The 20470-nt window shown below is 39.9% G+C and overlaps 2 long non-coding RNA genes across 2 annotated transcripts; both read right to left on the minus strand.

Annotated features, from left to right (window-relative positions):
• Positions 1-111: 111 nt before the first annotated feature.
• On the minus strand, positions 112-19589 carry LOC125772828 (uncharacterized). The gene is made up of 12 exons (XR_007419682.1): positions 19003-19589; positions 18731-18866; positions 18119-18389; positions 17798-18050; positions 17322-17729; positions 14602-15553; positions 14398-14533; positions 13718-14329; positions 13174-13309; positions 11918-12425; positions 10855-11052; positions 112-1460 (listed from the first exon to the last, which is right to left on the minus strand). It is a non-coding gene; the product is annotated as an uncharacterized LOC125772828 (long non-coding RNA).
• A 106-nt stretch (positions 19590-19695) lies between these two features.
• On the minus strand, positions 19696-20464 carry LOC125772829 (uncharacterized). The gene is made up of 3 exons (XR_007419683.1): positions 20365-20464; positions 20229-20296; positions 19696-19752 (listed from the first exon to the last, which is right to left on the minus strand). It is a non-coding gene; the product is annotated as an uncharacterized LOC125772829 (long non-coding RNA).
• Between the last annotated feature and the right edge of the window lie 6 nt (positions 20465-20470).

A 20470-nucleotide genomic window follows, 5' to 3' on the forward strand; every position in this document is an offset into this window, starting at 1 on the left:
CAATCTTTGGTTGCAAACTTCCAGTTTCCACCAACTTTGACCAAAAACATCTACTTTGACCGAAATCAATCATCTTTGGTTGGCAAACTTCCAGTTTCCACCAACTTTGACCAAAACATCTACGTTGACCGAAATCATCATCTTTGGTTGCAAACTTCCAGTTTCCACCAACTTTGACCAAAAACATCAACTTTGACCGAAAACATCTACTTTGACCGAAATCATCATCTTTGGTTGCAAACTTCCAGTTTCCACCAACTTTGACCAAAAACATCTACTTTGACCGAAATCATCATCTTTGGTTGCAAACTTCCAGTTTTCACCAACTTTGACCAAAAACATCTACTTTGACCGAAAACATCATCTTTGGTTGCAAACTTCCAGTTTCCATCAACTTTTACCAAAAACTTCTACTTTGACCGAAAACATCATCTTTGGTTGCAAACTTCCAGTTTCCACCAACTTTGACCAAAAACATCTACTTTGACCAAAATCATCATCTTTGGTTGCAAACTTCCAGTTTCCACCAACTTTGACCAAAAACATCAACTTTGACCGAAATCATCATCTTTGGTTGCAAACTTCCAGTTTCCACCAACTTTGACCAAAAACATCTACTTTGACCGAAAACATCATCTTTGGTTGCAAACTTCCAGTTTCCACCAACTTTGAAAAAAAACATCAACTTTGACCGAAATCATCATCTTTGGTCGCAAACTTCAAGTTTCCATCAACTTTGACCAAAAACATCTACTTTGACCGAAATCATCATCTTTGGTTGCAAACTTCCAGTTTCCACCAACTTTGACCAAAAACATCTACTTTGACCGAAATCATCATCTTTGGTTGCAAACTTCCAGTTTCCACCAACTTTGGCCAAAAACATCTACTTTGACCGAAATCATCATCTTTGGTTGCAAACTTCCAGTTTCCACCAACTTTGACCAAAAACATCTACTTTGACCAAAAACATCAATTTTGACTGAAAACATCATCTTTGGTTGCAAACTTCAAGTTTCTACCAACTTTGACCAAAAACATCTACTTTGACCGAAATCATCATCTTTGGTTGCAAACTTCCAGTTTCCACCAACTTTGACCAAAAACATCTACTTTGACAGAAATCATCATCTTTGGTTGCAAACTTCCAGTTTCCACCAACTTTGACCAAAAAACATCTACTTTGACCGAAAACATCATCTTTGGTTGCAAACTTCCAGTTTCCACCAACTTTGACCAAAAACATCTACTTTGACCGAAATCATCATCTTTGGTTGCAAACTTCCAGTTTCCACCAAGTTTGACCAAAAACATCTACTTTGACCGAAATCATCATCTTTGGTTGCATACTTCCAGTTTCCACCAACTTTGACCAGAAACATCTACTTTGACCGAAATCATCATCTTTGGTTGCAAACTTCAAGTTTCCACCAACTTTGACCAAAAACATCTACTTTGACCTAAATCATCATCTTTGGTTGCAAACTTCAAGTTTCCACCAACTTTGACCAAAAACATCTACTTTGACCGAAATCATCATCTTTGGTTGCAAACTTCCAGTTTCCACCAACTTTGACCAAAAACATCTACTTTGACCGAAGTCATCATCTTTTTTTGCAAACTTCCAGTTTCCACCAACTTTGACCAAAAACATCTACTTTGACCGAAATCATCATCTTTGGTTGCAAACTTCAAGTTTCCACCAACTTTGACCAAAAACATCTACTTTGACCGAAATCATCATCTTTGGTTGCAAACTTCCAGTTTCCACCAACTTTGACCAAAAACATCTACTTTGACCGAAATCATCATCTTTGGTTGCAAACTTCCAGTTTCCACCATCTTTGACCAAAAACATCTACTTTGACCGAAATCATCATCTTTGGTTGCAAACTTCCAGTTTCCACCAACTTTGACCAAAAACATCTACTTTGACCGAAATCATCATCTTTGGTTGCAAACTTCCAGTTTCCACCAACTTTGACCAAAAACATCTACTTTGACCGAAATCATCATCTTTGGTTGCAAACTTCCAGTTTCCACCAACTTTGACCAAAAACATCAACTTTGACCGAAATCATCATCTTTGGTTGCAAACTTCCAGTTTCCACCAACTTTGACCAAAAACATCAATTTTTAACGAAATCATCAACATTTTTCGCAAACTTCGAGCTTTCACCAACTTTGACCAAAAACATCTACTTTGACCGAAATCATCATCTTGAGTCGCAAACTTCCAGTTTCCACCAACTTTGATAAAAAAACATCTACTTTGACCGAAATCATCATCTTTGGTTGCAAACTTCCAGTTTCCACCAACTTTGACCGAAAACATCAGCTTTGACCGAAATCATCATCTTTGGTTGCAAACTTCCAGTTTCCACCAACTTTGACCAAAAACATCTACTTTGACCGAAATCATCATCTTTGGTTGCAAACTTCCAGTTTCCACCAACTTTGACCAAAAACATCTACTTTGACCGAAATCATCATCTTTGGTTGCAAACTTCCAGTTTCCACCAACTTTGACCAAAAACATCTACTTTGACCGAAATCATCATCTTTGGTTGCAAACTTCCAGTTTCCACCAACTTTGACCAAAAACATCAACTTTGACCGAAAACATCAACTTTGGTCGCAAATCTCGAGTTTCCACCAACTTTGACCAAAACCATCTACTTTGACTGTTGTGCGCAAAAGGGATAGCGGACTGGTTCGGATTCTGTTGGAGACGAATACATGTTACTCAAAAGGCTTCCAGTTTGCAACTGTTTATTCAAACGTCGGTTCGAGTTCATTCTAGTTTCTAAAGTTCATTACAATAATTCATTACAATAGTTCATTACAATCATCATTCCGGCCACCAAAATACAATCTGTTGTATTTTAATAAACTAACTAGCTAATTCAGTATTTCATGCATATTAGGTTCAGTTCAACTTATCCTATTAATTCATGTAAAGTTCAAGTAAAGTTTAAGTTTAAATGAGTTCTAATCTATTCTATATCCGTATTGCATGGAAGTAAACATATTTTTGCAATTGGTCGTACTATTTCCTGTTGAGTTGCTGTGCGCAATGTTACTACACGTACAACTCCGTCTTTGCCAGGATGAATTTTAATAATGCGCCCCATAGGCCAACGAGAAGGACTAACATTATCTTCTTTGATAACTACTAACATGCCTGGCACAATATTTAGACCCTTCTTCTTCCATTTTGCTCGTGTCTGCAGTTGTTGTAAATACTCCACATTCCACCGTTTCCAAAAATGTTGTAGTTTTTGTTAAACAACGTGCCAATGATTTATCCGATTCTGTGGTATATCTGTCATATCTATCTCAGGTACGGTTCGTAAATGAGAGCCTGTTAAGAAGTGGCCTGGCGTGAGAACTTCATACGATGTCGGATCGTCTGTGATTTGAGTCAATGGTCGTGAATTAAGGCACGCTTCGATTTCCGCTAATAAGGTTGTAAGATCTTCGAATGTCATGGATGACAATCCCATGACCCTAACTAAATGATGTTTAAACGAGCGTACTGCAGATTCCCAGAGTCCACCAAAATGTGGAGCTCGTGGTGGTATAAATTTCCATTTGATCTCATTCTCGCTAGTCCAAGAATATATCGCTCGTTGATTCTCATTGGAATGTAATATTTCGTATATCTTGTTTAGCTCATGTGCCGCACCTTTAAAGTTTGTTCCATTATCCGAATGGAGTTCGCTCACTAAACCTCGACGCGCAACAAATCGTTTTAATGCAGCTAAAAACGCAGCTGTAGTTAAATCCGAAACTAATTCCAAATGTATTGCTCGCGTAACGAAAGAAACGAAAACTGAAACAAATGTTTTTCTAGGGACTGCTCTTCTATGTGAACCCTTAACGTATATCGGACCACAATAGTCGACTCCGGTAATACTAAAAGCTCTCGCTTGATTCACTCTCGCAGCTGGTAAATCGGCCATCGGTTGTTCCAATGTGACTGGCTTACATCGGAAACAATTAACGCATTCGTGAAACACCTTTCTCGCAACTTGTCGCCCTCCTACTACCCAATACTTATTTCGCATCACACAATTCATAAGTTGTGGCCCAGCATGTAGAAGCGTTTGATGATAGTGGGCTGCAAGTAACCGCGCAAGAGGATGAGCGCCGTGAACGATAGCTGGATGCTTCACTTCGTGATGTTTCTTCCAATTTTCCAAACGTCCTCCAACCCGAATAACACCATCAGAATACAGTATGGGATTCAGCCACTTCATGGTTGATGAATTGGACACTTGTCTTCCTTTTTGTAGATCGTGTATCTCTGCTTGGAAGACATCTCTCTGTGCTACTCGGCAAATTGATCGGTCAGCTGACCTCAGGTCTTCAGTTGAAAGCCACCAACCTTCAGTTGGCTTTCCTTGCAGCTTGCGAAAATATTTCATCCACACGGCTACCACTCTTCGTAGTTTGTTGTATGATGAATATAACAAGAACAGCTTATGAGGTTCTTGTTTCCCAGTCACACATACTGTCTTCGACTTCCTCTCATAAGATGCGGTTTCACAATCCTTCCGCAATGTAGCTGTCTGTGGCCAAAACTCCTCAGATTGTTTTAACCACTGTGGCTCATGCCACCATAGTTGTTCTGCTAGTATAGCATTCGGTTGAATGCCCCGTGACACAAGATCAGCAGGATTGCAGGTCCCAGGCACATGTCTCCATTGCTCTCTCTTTGTCGTTTGCTGGATTTTGGACACTCTATTCGCCACAAACGTCTTCCACGAGTTCGGTGACGAGTTCAACCAATGCAGTACTGTCGTAGAATCTGTCCAAAACACCACCCGTTGTGTAAAGCTTAGTGCTGCACTAACCACCTTGTACAGCCTTGTTGCCAGATACGCGCCACATAGCTCCAGACGTGCTATTGTGTGCTTGACCGATAATGATGCTACCTTGGATTTCGAAGCAAGCAAACATGTGACAACGGCGTTTTCTGCCCCGACACTTCTAAGATAACAACATGCACCATATCCTTGTTCAGATGCATCACAAAATATGTGCATTTCCACTTCTTGATACGGGTTTGTCTTGGCAAATCTGGGTATTTTCAACTCTTCCAGAACTGCAAGTTGCTCGTAAAATCTTTGCCATTCTTCGCTCAGACCTGAAGGCAATTCTTCATCCCATTTCCAACTGCTACCGTCTTCTCTTTTCATGCTCCAGACCTTTTGCATGATCTGTTTAGCAGTTGCTTTGATGGGATCTATAACTCCTATTGGATCATGTATCTTTGCTATGGATGAAAGTATCTTTCTCTTTGTTATTTTGCCATGAGCTGACTCCAGGTGCACCTTAATGCGAAGCATATCTGACCTTGGCTCCCAGACCAGACCTAGTGTCATGATTGATTTATTACATGCGGCTTCTGTAATCGGTATCGCAAGGCTATGTGATTCTACACCATCCAGAACTTTTGAATCATTAGAGGCCCACTTTCTAACTTGAAAACCACACTTTCCATAAAGCTCCTGTACTTGATGTCTCAGCTTTCTCGTCGTAATTTCATCCCTCTCGCCAGATATCAAATCATCGACGTAAAAATCTTTAAAGTGGCTTGATGCGATCGGGTAATCTGATTGGTAGTCTAACATAGCTTGTTTTAAAGATCGAATGGCGAGAAATGGGGCTGCTGCGGTTCCGTAGGTAACGGTGTTCATTTTGTATTCAGCTATCGGCTCTGACGATGATGTTCTCCAAAGAATCTTTTGTAGATGGCGATCGTTTTCGTGTACCCATACTTGACGATACATCATTTTCACATCACCAACCAAAGCTATAGGATAGGTTCGAAACCTAGTCAAAATGGATGATGCATCTTCTTGAATCGTAGGTCCTACTTTCATGATTTCGTTTAACGAGCGACCTGATGCGGTTTTGCACGACGCATCGAACACCACCCGACACTTCGTCGTTGTGCTCTCCGTTTTGAACACTGGGTGATGGGGAAGGTAATATCCCTTTTCATCGCTCGGGCATATTTTGGTCATGTGTCCTAGTTCCTCATATTCTTGCATGAATGCCACATAGGCTCTACGCGTCTCCGGTTCTCTGTCTAACCTCCTTTCAACGGCCAGAAATCGACGTAACGCGATTGATCTCGATTCTCCTAGCATCTCTGTCGGGTCGCTCTTCAGTGGTAAACGTACTACATATTTACCATCACCGTCTCGAGTAGTAGTCTCTCGATAGTACTCTTCACACTCTCTCTCCTCGGTGCTTAAGATGTCTTGATCCATAACATCTTCTGTTTGGAAGAATGTTTTCAGCAGATCATCAAGTCTTTCTTCGTCTTCGCCTAGTGTGGTCGCACACACGACCTCATGCGATGTGTTAACAGCGCTCGTTCCACTGATTATCCAGCCAAATTTCGTATCAATGAGCGTCGGTTGGTTGTTCGGCAGAGCGATTCTTCCTTCTAAAATAAAAGCAAAGAAAGCTTCAGCACCAAGAATGAAGTCTATCTTGCCTACCTTGTTAAACGTTGCATCAGCTAGCTAAACGTCCGATGGAATTCGCCATGCAGAAATATCCACATCTGCTCTCGGTAGATCAGCCGTCGGCTTCTTGATGATGAGGAACGTCAGCGATACCTCGTACCCGGAATGCAATGATGTTAACGTTGCTGACATCTTATGTCGTATTCTGGTCTGCACTCCGCCAACACCACCAATTGGTATATTTGCGGAAGTACGAGGCAGACCCAACTGTTGCGACATCCTCTCAGACATAAGGTTGGCCTGAGATCCGCTATCGAGCAATCCTCTTGCAAGGATTCTCCTTCCCCGATGGTCAACAATCCAAACCTGAACTGTTGACAGGAATACGGTCGTTTCCTTGGACTGTATGGATCGTGACTCTGCGGATGCAGAACTGCACGTTACGGCAATCGATGCTGATGACGATGATGGAGACTCTGCAGTCTCTTCCTTTCTGCCTCGGCACAGCATGGTATGATGATGTCTGCCGCATTTACTGCACATGACTTTAGATCGGCACCCTTGAGCGCCATGGCCTCCATGTAAACAGTTGAAACATAGCTTATTGGCCATCGCTATGTTGTACCTTTCCTGCACACTTGCTGCTGAAAACCGATGGCACTTATAGATCGGATGATCTTCTCCGCACACTAAACATTTGTAGGCCTTAAGTTGGCTGTTAGTATGCGCCGCTACATATCCCTTGATGGGACGACCTTTCACACTGAACCTCTCTCCGGCCACCTTGCCAGGATCAGTTCCACGGGTTGATTGATGCCGTATTCGCGATTGGAGAATCTTAATTCTCGCTTGTAGAAAGTCTACCAATTCATTGTATACATCACTTTCACTCCCCGCGGAGTGAATTTCCCACGCTAATAACGTCGCATCGTCCAGTCTAGTGTATAGCATATTAGTTAGTGGAGTGTCCCAGTGCTCAGTTGGCTCACCTAGTCTCTTGAGACCCTTCACGTGACAGATGAATTCTTCCACTAACTGCACTAAGTCCTCGACACATTCCTTTTTCATTGCTGGTAAGCACTGTAGCGCCCGAAAATACTCTCTCACCAAACTTCTCTTATCATCGTACTTTTGTTTCAGTGCTGTCCATGTAATTGCATAATTGTCGGCCGTTATAGCTGTATGCTCAAAATGTTTGGCTGCTTCGCCCTTAAGCGACGAGAGCAAATATTGCAATTTCATGACCGGTGGTATATCCGAAGACCCATGAATCATGGACACAAACCGATCGCGAAACGTTAACCATTTCGTACTTGTTCCATCAAACACTGGCAAATAAATCTTCGGCAAACGCAAATGAGGATTTCCTTGCCCATTTCCACACACAGTACTACCGAGCATAGTTGACAAGTTCATTTGTGTATCGTTGGGTTCCTGTTTCACTAGGCTTAACAAGAAGCCCTTTACTTTACAGTAGCGAGTGAAAAAGTCTGCATCTTCCGCGTAATACGGTTCTAACACCTCTGGTTTTAGATCTTCATCTAAGTCGGCTATTTTAGTTATAGTAGCTTCAAAATCCGTTTTACACTTTTCCACCATTTCAAGACGGATCGTTACCTCATGGATTGCGCTACCATCACTTGGATTATAAGTTTCGCGAAACTTTTCTAATCCTTTAAGCATATTTAACGCAATTTGGCGCTTACGCACCTGCGTCGTTAGCTTCTTTTCGGCCATCACTACTCGGTCACTCAGCTCTCTTCGTTCAGCTAGCACTGAGTATATGTGTGAGTATTAATCTCAAATCTCCTCCCTCGGGATCTCGTATCGATATCGCTACCAAGCGATGAGTAAGCGATGTACTCAATACGCACTACGCCTATCACTTCGCTCAAAGTTCACTCCTTTCTGCTTCTCGCACTTTCGAAAAACGCACTCACGCACTAATGATGATAGAGAACAAATCTCGCTCTCTGATACTGTTGCTCGTTAGAGTGTTTTATTACTCTTAGCGTACTCTATTTGAGCTTCCTACTCTCTTACGCTGCAAAAGGTCTTTGCACTGAGATCTGACACAAAGAAATGGCGCTTACTACTGAATCACACGGACCAAATGACGCGCCTAACACTTATACAGGATTCACTTTCCTGGCTTATGACGACTACTATTCACAATTGCAGTGTCACTAATGTTCACGAGGACCCACTGTACTCGTTCTATTCTCCAACAGAAACATACGCGGTGTTACTAACAAACGGAGGATACACTTTCCTCGCTTAACGTTAACGGCGTCACTAGCAGGATACACTTTCCTCGCTATACACGTTAACACAACCACTAACAGGAATAGAGGATACACTTTCCTCTGATTAAGCGTATTCACGATGTTCTCAATACACGATATAACTATTGATGACTTAATCGTGCGCACGCTAATCCGGCTCGAAGGAACATATGTTGAGCGCAAAAGGGATAGCGGACTGGTTCGGATTCTGTTGGAGACGAATACGTGTTACTCAAAAGGCTTCCAGTTTGCAACTGTTTATTCAAACGTCGGTTCGAGTTCATTCTAGTTTCTAAAGTTCATTACAATAATTCATTACAATAGTTCATTACAATCATCATTGACCGAAATCATCATCTTTGGTTGCAAACTTCCAGTTTCCACCAACTTTGACCAAAAACATCAACTTTGACCGAAATCATCAACTTTGGTCGCAAACCTCGAGTTTCCACCAACTTTGACCAAAAACATCTACTTTGACCGAAATCATCATCTTTGGTTGCAAATTTCCAGTTTCCACCAACTTTGACCAAAAACATCTACTTTGACCGAAATCATCATCTTTGGTTGCAAACTTCCAGTTTCCACCAACTTTGACCAAAAACATCTACTTTGACCGAAATCATCATCTTTGGTTGCAAACTTCCAGTTTCCACCTACTTTGACCAAAAACATCTACTTTGACCGAAATCATCATCTTTGGTTGCAAACTTCCAGTTTCCACCAACTTTGACCAAAAACATCTACTTTGACCGAAATCATCATCTTTGGTTGCAAACTTCCAGTTTCCACCATCTTTGACCAAAAACATCAACTTTGACCGAAATCATCATCTTTGGTTGCAAACTTCCAGTTTCCACCAACTTTGACCAAAAACATCTACTTTGACCGAAATCATCATCTTTGGTTATAAACTTCCAGTTTCCATCAACTTTGACCGAAAACATCAACTTTGACCGAAATCATCATCTTTGGTTGCAAACTTCCAGTTTCCACCTACTTTGACCAAAAACATCTACTTTGACCGAAATCATCATCTTTGGTTGCAAACTTCCAGTTTCCACCAACTTTGACCAAAAACATCTACTTTGACCGAAATCATCATCTTTAGTCGCAAACTTCCAGTTTCCACCAACTTTGATAAAAAACATGTACTTTGACCGAAATCATTATCTTTGGTTGCAAACTTCCAGTTTCCACCAACTTTGACCAAAAACATCAACTTTGACCAAAAACATCTACTTTGACCGAAATCATCATCTTTGGTTGCAAACTTCCAGTTTCCACCAACTTTGACCAAAAACATCTACTTTGACCGAAATCATCATCTTTGGTTGCAAACTTCCAGTTTCCACCATCTTTGACCAAAAACATCAACTTTGACCGAAATCATCATCTTTGGTTGCAAATTTCCAGTTTCCACCAACTTTGACCAAAAACATCTACTTTGACCGAAATCATCATCTTTGGTTGCAAACTTCCAGTTTCCACCAACTTTGACCAAAAACATCTACTTTGACCGAAATCATCATCTTTGGTTGCAAACTTCCAGTTTCCACCATCTTTGACCAAAAACATCAACTTTGACCGAAATCATCATCTTTGGTTGCAAATTTCCAGTTTCCACCAACTTTGACCAAAAACATCTACTTTGACCGAAATCATCATCTTTGGTTGCAAACTTCCAGTTTCCACCAACTTTGACCAAAAACATCTACTTTGACCGAAATCATCATCTTTGGTTGCAAACTTCCAGTTTCCACCTACTTTGACCAAAAACATCTACTTTGACCGAAATCATCATCTTTGGTTGCAAACCTCCAGTTTCCACCAACTTTGACCAAAAACATCTACTTTGACCGAAATCATCATCTTTAGTCGCAAACTTCCAGTTTCCACCAACTTTGATAAAAAACATGTACTTTGACCGAAATCATTATCTTTGGTTGCAAACTTCCAGTTTCCACCAACTTTGACCAAAAAACATCAACTTTGACCAAAAACATCTACTTTGACCGAAATCATCATCTTTGGTTGCAAACTTCCAGTTTCCACAAACTTTGACCAAAAACATCTACTTTGACCGAAATCATCATCTTTGGTTGCAAACTTCAAGTTTCCACCAACTTTGACCAAAAACATCTACTTTGACCGAAAACATCAACTTTGGTTGCAAACCTCGAGTTTCCACCAACTTTGACCAAAAACATCTACTTTGACCGAAATCATCATCTTTGGTCGCAAACTTCCAGTTTCCACCAACTTTGACCAAAAACATCTACCTTGACCGAAATCATCGTTTTTGGTTGCAAACTTCCAGTTTCCACCAACTTTGACCAAAAACATCTACTTTGACCGAAATCATCATCTTTGGTTATAAACTTCCAGTTTCCATCAACTTTGACCAAAAACATCAACTTTGAACGAAATCATCATCTTTGGTTGCAAACTTTAAGTTTCCACCAACTTTGACCAAAAACATCTACTTTGACCTAAATCATCATCATTCGTTGCAAACTTCCAGTTTCCACCAACTTTGACCAAAAACATCTACTTTGACCGAAATCATCATCTTTGGTTGCAAACTTCCAGTTTCCACCAACTTTGACCAAAAACATCTACTTTGAACGAAAACATCAACTTTGGTCGCAAACTTCCAGTTTCCAGCAACTTTGACCAAAAACATCTACTTTGACCGAAATCATCATCTTTGGTTGCAAACTTCAAGTTTCCACCAACTTTGACCAAAAACATCTACTTTGACCGAAATCATCATCTTTGGTTGCAAACTTCTAGTTTCCTCCAACTTTGACCAAAAACATCTACTTTGACCGAAATCATCATCTTTGGTTGCAAACTTTAAGTTTCCACCAACTTTGACCAAAAACATCTACTTTGACCGAAATCATCATCTTTGGTCGCAAACTTCAAGTTTCCACCAACTTTGACCAAAAACATCTACTTTGACCGAAATCATCATCTTTGGTTGCAAACTTCCAGTTTCCACCAACTTTGACCGAAAACATCAACTTTGACCGAAATCATCATCCTTGGTTGCAAACTTCCAGTTTCCACCAACTTTGACCAAAAACATCTACTTTGACCGAAATCATCATCTTTGGTTGCAAACATCCAGTTTCCACCAACTTTGACCGAAAACATCAACTTTGACCGAAATCATCATCTTTGGTTGCAAACATCCAGTTTCCACCAACTTTGACCGAAAACATCAACTTTGACCGAAATCATCATCTTTGGTTGCAAACTTCCAGTTTCCACCAACTTTGACCAAAAACATCTACTTAGACCGAAATCATCATCTTTGATTAAAAACTTCCAGTTTCCACCAACATTGACCAAAAACATCAACTTTGACCGAAATCATCATCTTTGGTTGCAAACTTCCAGTTTCCACCAACTTTGACCGAAAACATCAACTTTGACCGAAAACATCAACTTTGGTCGCAAACCTCGAGTTTCCACCAACTTTGACCAAAAACATCTACTTTGACCGAAATCATCAACTTTGGTCGCAAACTTCAAGTTTCCACCAACTTTGACCGAAATCATCATCTTTGGTTGCAAACTTCCAGTTTCCACCAACTTTGACCAAAAACATCTACTTTGACCGAAATCATCATCTTTGGTCGCAAACCTCGAGTTTCCACCAACTTTTACCAAAAACATCTACTTTGACCGACAACATCATCTTTGATTGCAAACTTCCAGTTTCCACCAACTTTGACCAAAAACATCAACTTTGACCAAAATCATCATCTTTGGTTGCAAACTTTAAGTTTCCACCAACTTTAACCAAAAACATCTACTTTGACCGAAATCATCATCTTTGGTTGCAAACTTCCAGTGTCCACCAACTTTGACCAAAAACATCAACTTTGACCGAAATCATCATCTTTGGTTGCAAACTTCCAGTTTCCACCAACTTTGACCAAAAACATCTACTTTGACCGAAATCATCATCTTTGGTCGCAAGCCTCGAGTTTCCACCAACTTTGACCAAAAACATCTACTTTGACCGAAAACATCATCTTTGGTTGCAAACTTCCAGTTTCCACCAACTTTGACCAAAAACATCTACTTTGACCGAAATCATCATCTTTGGTTGCAAACTTCCAGTTTCCACCAACTTTGACCAAAAACATCTACTTTGACCGAAACCATCATCTTTGGTCGCAAACCTCGAGTTTCCACCAACTTTGACCAAAACCATCTACTTTGACCGAGATCATCATCTTTGGTTGCAAACTTCAAGTTTCCACCAACTTTGACCAAAAGCATCATCTTTGACCGAAATCATCATCTTTGGTTGCAAACTTCCAATTTCCACCAGCTTTGACCAAAAACATCTATTTTGACCGAAATCATCATCTTTGGTCGCAAACCTCGAGTTTCCACCAACTTTGACCAAAAACATCTACTTTGACCGAAATCATCATCTTTGGTTGCAAACTTCCAGTTTCCACCAACTTTGACCAAAAACATCTACTTTGACCGAAATCATCATCTTTGGTTGCAAACCTCGAGTTTCCACCAACTTTGACCAAAAACATCTACTTTGACCGACAACATCATCTTTGATTGCAAACTTCCAGTTTCCACAAACTTTGACCAAAAACATCTACTTTGACCGAAATCATCATCTTTGGTTGCAAACTTCCAGTTTCCACCAACTTTGACCAAAAACATCAACTTTGACCAAAATCATCATCTTTGGTTGCAAGCCTCGAGTTTCCACCAACTTTGACCAAAAACATCTACTTTGACCGAAATCATCATCTTTGGTTGCAAACTTTAAGTTTCCACCAACTTTGACCAAAAACATCTACTTTGACCGAAATCATCATCTTTGGTTGCAAACTTCCAGTGTCCACCAACTTTGACCAAAAACATCAACTTTGACCGAAATCATCATCTTTGGTTGCACACTTCCAGTTTCCACCAACTTTGACCAAAAACATCTACTTTGACCGAAATCATCATCTTTGGTCGCAAACCTCGAGTTTCCACCAACTTTGACCAAAAACATCTACTTTGACCGAAAACATCATCTTTGGTTGCAAACTTCCAGTTTCCACCAACTTTGACCAAAAACATCAACTTTGACCGAAATCATCATCTTTGGTTGCAAACTTCCAGTTTCCACCAACTTTGACCAAAAACATCAACTTTGACCGAAATCATCATCTTTGGTTGCACACTTCCAGTTTCCACCAACTTTGACCAAAAACATCTACTTTGACCGAGATCATCATCTTTGGTTGCAAACTTCAAGTTTCCACCAACTTTGACCAAAAACATCTACTCTGACCGAAATCATCATCTTTGGTTGCAAACTTCCAATTTCCACCAGCTTTGACCAAAAACATCTATTTTGACCGAAATCATCATCTTTGGTCGCAAACCTCGAGTTTCCACCAACTTTGACCAAAAACATCTACTTTGACCGAAATCATCATCTTTGGTTGCAAACTTCCAGTTTCCACCAACTTTGACCAAAAACATCTACTTTGACCGAAATCATCATCTTTGGTTGCAAACCTCGAGTTTCCACCAACTTTTACCAAAAACATCTACTTTGACCGACAACATCATCTTTGATTGCAAACTTCCAGTTTCCACAAACTTTGACCAAAAACATCTACTTTGACCGAAATCATCATCTTTGGTTGCAAACTTCCAGTTTCCACCAACTTTGACCAAAAACATCAACTTTGACCGAAATCATCATCTTTGGTTGCAAGCCTCGAGTTTCCACCAACTTTGACCAAAAACATCTACTTTGACCGAAATCATCATCTTTGGTTGCAAACTTCCAGTTTCCACCAACTTTGACCAAAAACATCAACTTTGACCGAAATCATCATCTTTGGTTGCAAACTTCAAGTTTCCACCAACTTTAACCAAAAACATCTACTTTGACCGAAATCATCATCTTTGGTTGCAAACTTCCAGTTTCCACCAACTTTGACCAAAAACATCAACTTTGACCGAAATCATCATCTTTGGTTGCACACTTCCAGTTTCCACCAACTTTGACCAAAAACATCTACTTTGACCGAAATCATCATCTTTGGTTGCAAACTTCCAGTTTCCACCAACTTTGACCAAAAACATCTACTTTGACCGAAATCATCATCTTTGGTTGCAAACCTCGAGTTTCCACCAACTTTGACCAAAAACATCTACTTTGACCGAAATCATCATCTTTGGTTGCAAACTTCCAGTTTCCACCAACTTTGACCAAAAACATCAACTTTGACCGAAATCATCATCTTTGATTGCAAACTTCCAATTTCCACCAGCTTTGACCAAAAACATCTACTTTGACCGAAATCATCATCTTTGGTCGCAAACCTCGAGTTTCCACCAACTTTGACCAAAAACATCTACTTTGACCGAAAACATCATCTTTGGTTGCAAACTTCCAGTTTCCATCAACTTTGACCAAAAACATCTACTTTGACCGAAATCATCATCTTTGGTTGCAAACTTCCAGTTTCCACCAACTTTGACCAAAAACATCACCTTTTACCGAGATCATCATCTTTGGTTGCAAACTTCAAGTTTCCACCAACTTTGACCAAAAACATCTACTTTGACCGAAACCATCATCTTTGGTCGCAAACCTCGAGTTTCCACCAACTTTGACCAAAAACATCTACTTTGACCGAAATCATCATCTTTGGTTGCAAACTTCCAGTTTCCACCAACTTTGACCAAAAACATCAACTTTGACCGAAATCATCATCTTTGGTTGCAAACCTCGAGTTTAAACCAACTTTGACCAAAAACATCAACTTTGACCGAAATCATCATCTTTGGTTGCAAACTTCCAGTTTCCACCAACTTTGAACAAAAACATCAACTTTGACCGAAATCATCATCTTTGGTTGCAAACTTCCAGTTTCCACCAACTTTGACCAAAAACTTCTACTTTGACCGAAATCATCATCTTTGGTTGCAAACTTCCAGTTTCCACCAACTTTGACCAAAAACATCTACTTTGACCGAAATCATCATCTTTGAACGCAAAAATCGAGTTTCCACCAACTTTGACCAAAAACATCTACTTTGACCGAAATCATCATCTTTGGTAGCAAACTTCCAGTTTCCACCAACTTTGACCGAAAACATCAACTTTGACCGAAAACATCAACCTTTGTCGCAAACCTCGAGTTTCCACCAACTTTGACCAAAAACATCTACTTTGACCGAAAACATCAACTTTGGTCGCAAACTTCAAGTTTCCAGCAACTTTGACCAAAAACATCTACTTTGACCGACAACATCATCTTTGGTCGCAAACTTCCAGTTTCCACCAACTTTGACCAAAAACATCTACTTTGACCGAAATCATCATCTTTGGTCGCAAACTTCCAGTTTCCACCAACTTTGACCAAAAACATCTACTTTGACCGAAATCATCGTTTTTGGTTGCAAACTTCCAGTTTCCACCAACTTTGACCAAAAACATCAACTTTGACCGAAATCATCATCTTTGGTTATAAACTTCCAGTTTCCACCAACTTTGACCAAAAACATCAACTTAGACCGAAAACATCATCTTTGGTTGCAAACTTCCAGTTTCCACCAACTTTGACCAAAAACATCTACTTTGACCGAAATCATCATCTTTGGTCGCAAACTTCCAGTTTCCAACAACTTTGACCAAAAACATCTACTTTGACCGAAATCATCGTTTTTGGTTGCAAACTTCCAGTTTCCACCAACTTTGACCAAAAACATCAACTTTGACCGAAATCATCATCTTTGGTTATAAACTTCCAGTTTCCACCAACTTTGACCAAAAACATCTACTTTGACCGAAATCATCATCTTTGGTTGCAAACTTCCAGTTTCCACCAACTTTGACCAAAAACATCTACTTTGAACGAAATCATCATCTTTGGTTGCAAACTTCAAGTTTCCACCAACTTTGACCAAAAACATCTACTTTGACCGAAATCATCATCTTTGGTTGCAAGCTTCAAGTTTCCACCAACTTTGACCAAAAACATCTACTTTGACCGAAAGCATCATCTTTGGTTGCAAACTTCTAGTTTCCTCCAACTTTGACCAAAAACATCTACTTTGACCGAAATCATCATCTTTGGTTGCAAACTTCCAGTTTCCACCAACTTTGACCAAAAACATCAACTTAGACCGAAAACATCAGCTTTGGTTGCAAACCTCGAGTTTCCACCAACTTTGACCAAAAACATCTACTTTGACCGAAATCATCATCTTTGGTTGCAAACTTCCAGTTTCCACCAACTTTGACCAAAAACATCAACTTTGAACGAAATCATCATCTTTCGTTGCAAACTTCCAGTTTCCACCAACTTTGACCAAAAACATCTACTTTGACCGAAATCATCATCTTTGGTTGCAAACTTCAAGTTTCCACCAACTTTGACCAAAAACATCTACTTTGACCGAAATCATCATCTTTGGTTGCAAACTTCTAGTTTCCTCCAACTTTGACCAAAAACATCTACTTTGACCGAAATCATCATCTTTGGTTGCAAACTTTAAGTTTCCACCAACTTTGACCAAAAACATCTACTTTGACCGAAAACATCATCTTTGGTCGCAAACTTCAAGTTTCCACCAACTTTGACCAAAAACATCTACTTTGACCGAAATCATCATCTTTGGTTGCAAACTTCCAGTTTCCACCAACTTTGACCGAAAACATCAACTTTGACCGAAATCATCATCCTTGGTTGCAAACTTCCAGTTTCCACCAACTTTGACCAAAAACATCTACTTTGACCGAAATCATCATCTTTGGTTGCAAACATCCAGTTTCCACCAACTTTGACCGAAAACATCAACTTTGACCGAAATCATCATCTTTGGTTGCAAACATCCAGTTTCCACCAACTTTGACCGAAAACATCAACTTTGACCGAAATCATCATCTTTGGTTGCAAACCTCGAGTTTCCACCAACTTTGACCAAAAACATCTACTTAGACCGAAATCATCATCTTTGATTGCAAACTTCCAGTTTCCACCAACTTTGACCAAAAACATCAACTTTGACCGAAAACATCAACTTTGGTCGCAAACCTCGAGTTTCCACCAACTTTGACCAAAAACATCAACTTTGACCGAAATCATCAACTTTGGTCGCAAACTTCAAGTTTCCACCAACTTTGACCGAAATCATCATCTTTGGTTGCAAACTTTCAGTTTCCACCAACTTTGACCAAAAACATCTACTTTGACCGAAATCATCATCTTTGGTCGCAAACCTCGAGTTTCCACCAACTTTTACCAAAAACATCTACTTTGACCGACAACATCATCTTTGATTGCAAACTTCCAGTTTCCACCAACTTTGACCAAAAACATCAACTTTGACCGAAATCATCATCTTTGGTTGCAAACTTTAAGTTTCCACCAACTTTAACCAAAAACATCTACTTTGACCGAAATCATCATCTTGGTTGCAAACTTCCAGTTTCCACCAACTTTGACCAAAAACATCAACTTTGACCGAAATCATCATCTTTGGTTGCACACTTCCAGTTTCCACCAACTTTGACCAAAAACATCTACTTTGACCGAAATCATCATCTTTGGTCGCAAACCTCGAGTTTCCACCAACTTTGACCAAAAACATCTACTTTGACCGAAAACATCATCTTTGGTTGCAAACTTCCAGTTTCCACCAAACTTTGACCAAAAACATCTACTTTGACCGAAATCATCATCTTTGGTTGCAAACTTCCAGTTTCCACCAACTTTGACCAAAAACATCTACTTTGACCGAGATCATCATCTTTGGTTGCAAACTTCAAGTTTCCACCAACTTTGACCAAAAGCATCAACTTTGACCGAAATCATCATCTTTGGTTGCAAACTTCCAATTTCCACCAGCTTTGACCAAAAACATCTATTTTGACCGAAATCATCATCTTTGGTCGCAAACCTCGAGTTTCCACCAACTTTGACCAAAAACATCTACTTTGACCGAAATCATCATCTTTGGTTGCAACCTTCCAGTTTCCACCAACTTTGACCAAAAACATCTACTTTGACCGAAATCATCATCTTTGGTTGCAAACCTCGAGTTTCCACCAACTTTTACCAAAAACATCTACTTTGACCGACAACATCATCTTTGATTGCAAACTTCCAGTTTCCACAAACTTTGACCAAAAACATCTACTTTGACCGAAATCATCATCTTTGGTTGCAAACTTCCAGTTTCCACCAACTTTGACCAAAAACATCAACTTTGACCGAAATCATCATCTTTGGTTGCAAGCATCGAGTTTCCACCAACTTTGACCAAAAACATCTACTTTGACCGAAATCATCATCTTTGGTTGCAAACTTCCAGTTTCCACCAACTTTGACCAAAAACATCAACTTTGACCGAAATCATCATCTTTGGTTGCAAACTTCAAGTTTCCACCAACTTTGACCAAAAACATCTACTTTGACCGAAATCATCATCTTTGGTTGCAAACTTCCAGTTTCCACCAACTTTGACCAAAAACATCAACTTTGACCGAAATCATCATCTTTGGTTGCACACTTCCAGTTTCCACCAACTTTGACCAAAAACATCTACTTTGACCGAAATCATCATCTTTGGTCGCAAACCTCGAGTTTCCACCAACTTTGACCAAAAACATCTACTTTGACCGAAAACATCATCTTTGGTTGCAAACTTCCAGTTTCCACCAACTTTGACCAAAAAACATCTACTTTGACCGAAATCATCATCTTTGGTTGCAAACTTCAAGTTTCCACCAACTTTGACCAAAAGCATCAACTTTGACCGAAACCATCATCTTTGGTCGCAAACCTCGAGTTTCCACCAACTTTGACCAAAAACATCTACTTTGACCGAAATCATCATCTTTGGTTGCAAACTTCCAGTTTCCACCACACTTTGACCAAAAACATCTACTTTGACCGAAATCATCATCTTTGGTCGCAAACCTCGAGTTTCCACCAACTTTGACCAAAAACATCTACTTTGACCGAAAACATCATCTTTGGTTGCAAACTTCCAGTTTCCATCAACTTTGACCAAAAACATCTACTTTGACCGAAATCATCATCTTTGGTTGCAAACTTCCAGTTTCCACCAACTTTGACCAAAAACATCACCTTTTACCGAGATCATCATCTTTGGTTGCAAACTTCAAGTTTCCACCAACTTTGAGCAAAACCATCTACTTTGACCGAAACCATCATCTTTGGTCGCAAACCTCGAGTTTCCACCAACTTTGACCAAAAACATCTACTTTGACCGAAATCATCATCTTTGGTTGCAAACTTCCAGTTTCCACCAACTTTGACCAAAAACATCTACTTTGACCGAAATCATCATCTTTGGTTGCAAACTTCAAGTTTCCACCAACTTTGACCAAAAACATCTACTTTGACCAAAATCATCATCTTTGGTCGCAAACCTCGAGTTTCCACCAACTTTGACCAAAAACATCAACTTTGACCGAAATCATCATCTTTGGTTGCAAACCTCGAGTTTCCACCAGCTTTGACCAAAAACATCTACTTTGACCGAAAACATCATCTTTGGTTGCAAACTTCCAGTTTCCATCAACTTTGACCAAAAACATCTACTTTGACCGAAATCATCATCTTTGGTTGCAAACTTCCAGTTTCCACCAACTTTGACCAAAAACATCTACTT

Source organism: Anopheles funestus (assembly GCF_943734845.2).
Source record: "Anopheles funestus chromosome X unlocalized genomic scaffold, idAnoFuneDA-416_04 X_unloc_12, whole genome shotgun sequence".
In the NCBI taxonomy this organism is placed as follows: Eukaryota; Metazoa; Arthropoda; class Insecta; order Diptera; family Culicidae; genus Anopheles; species Anopheles funestus.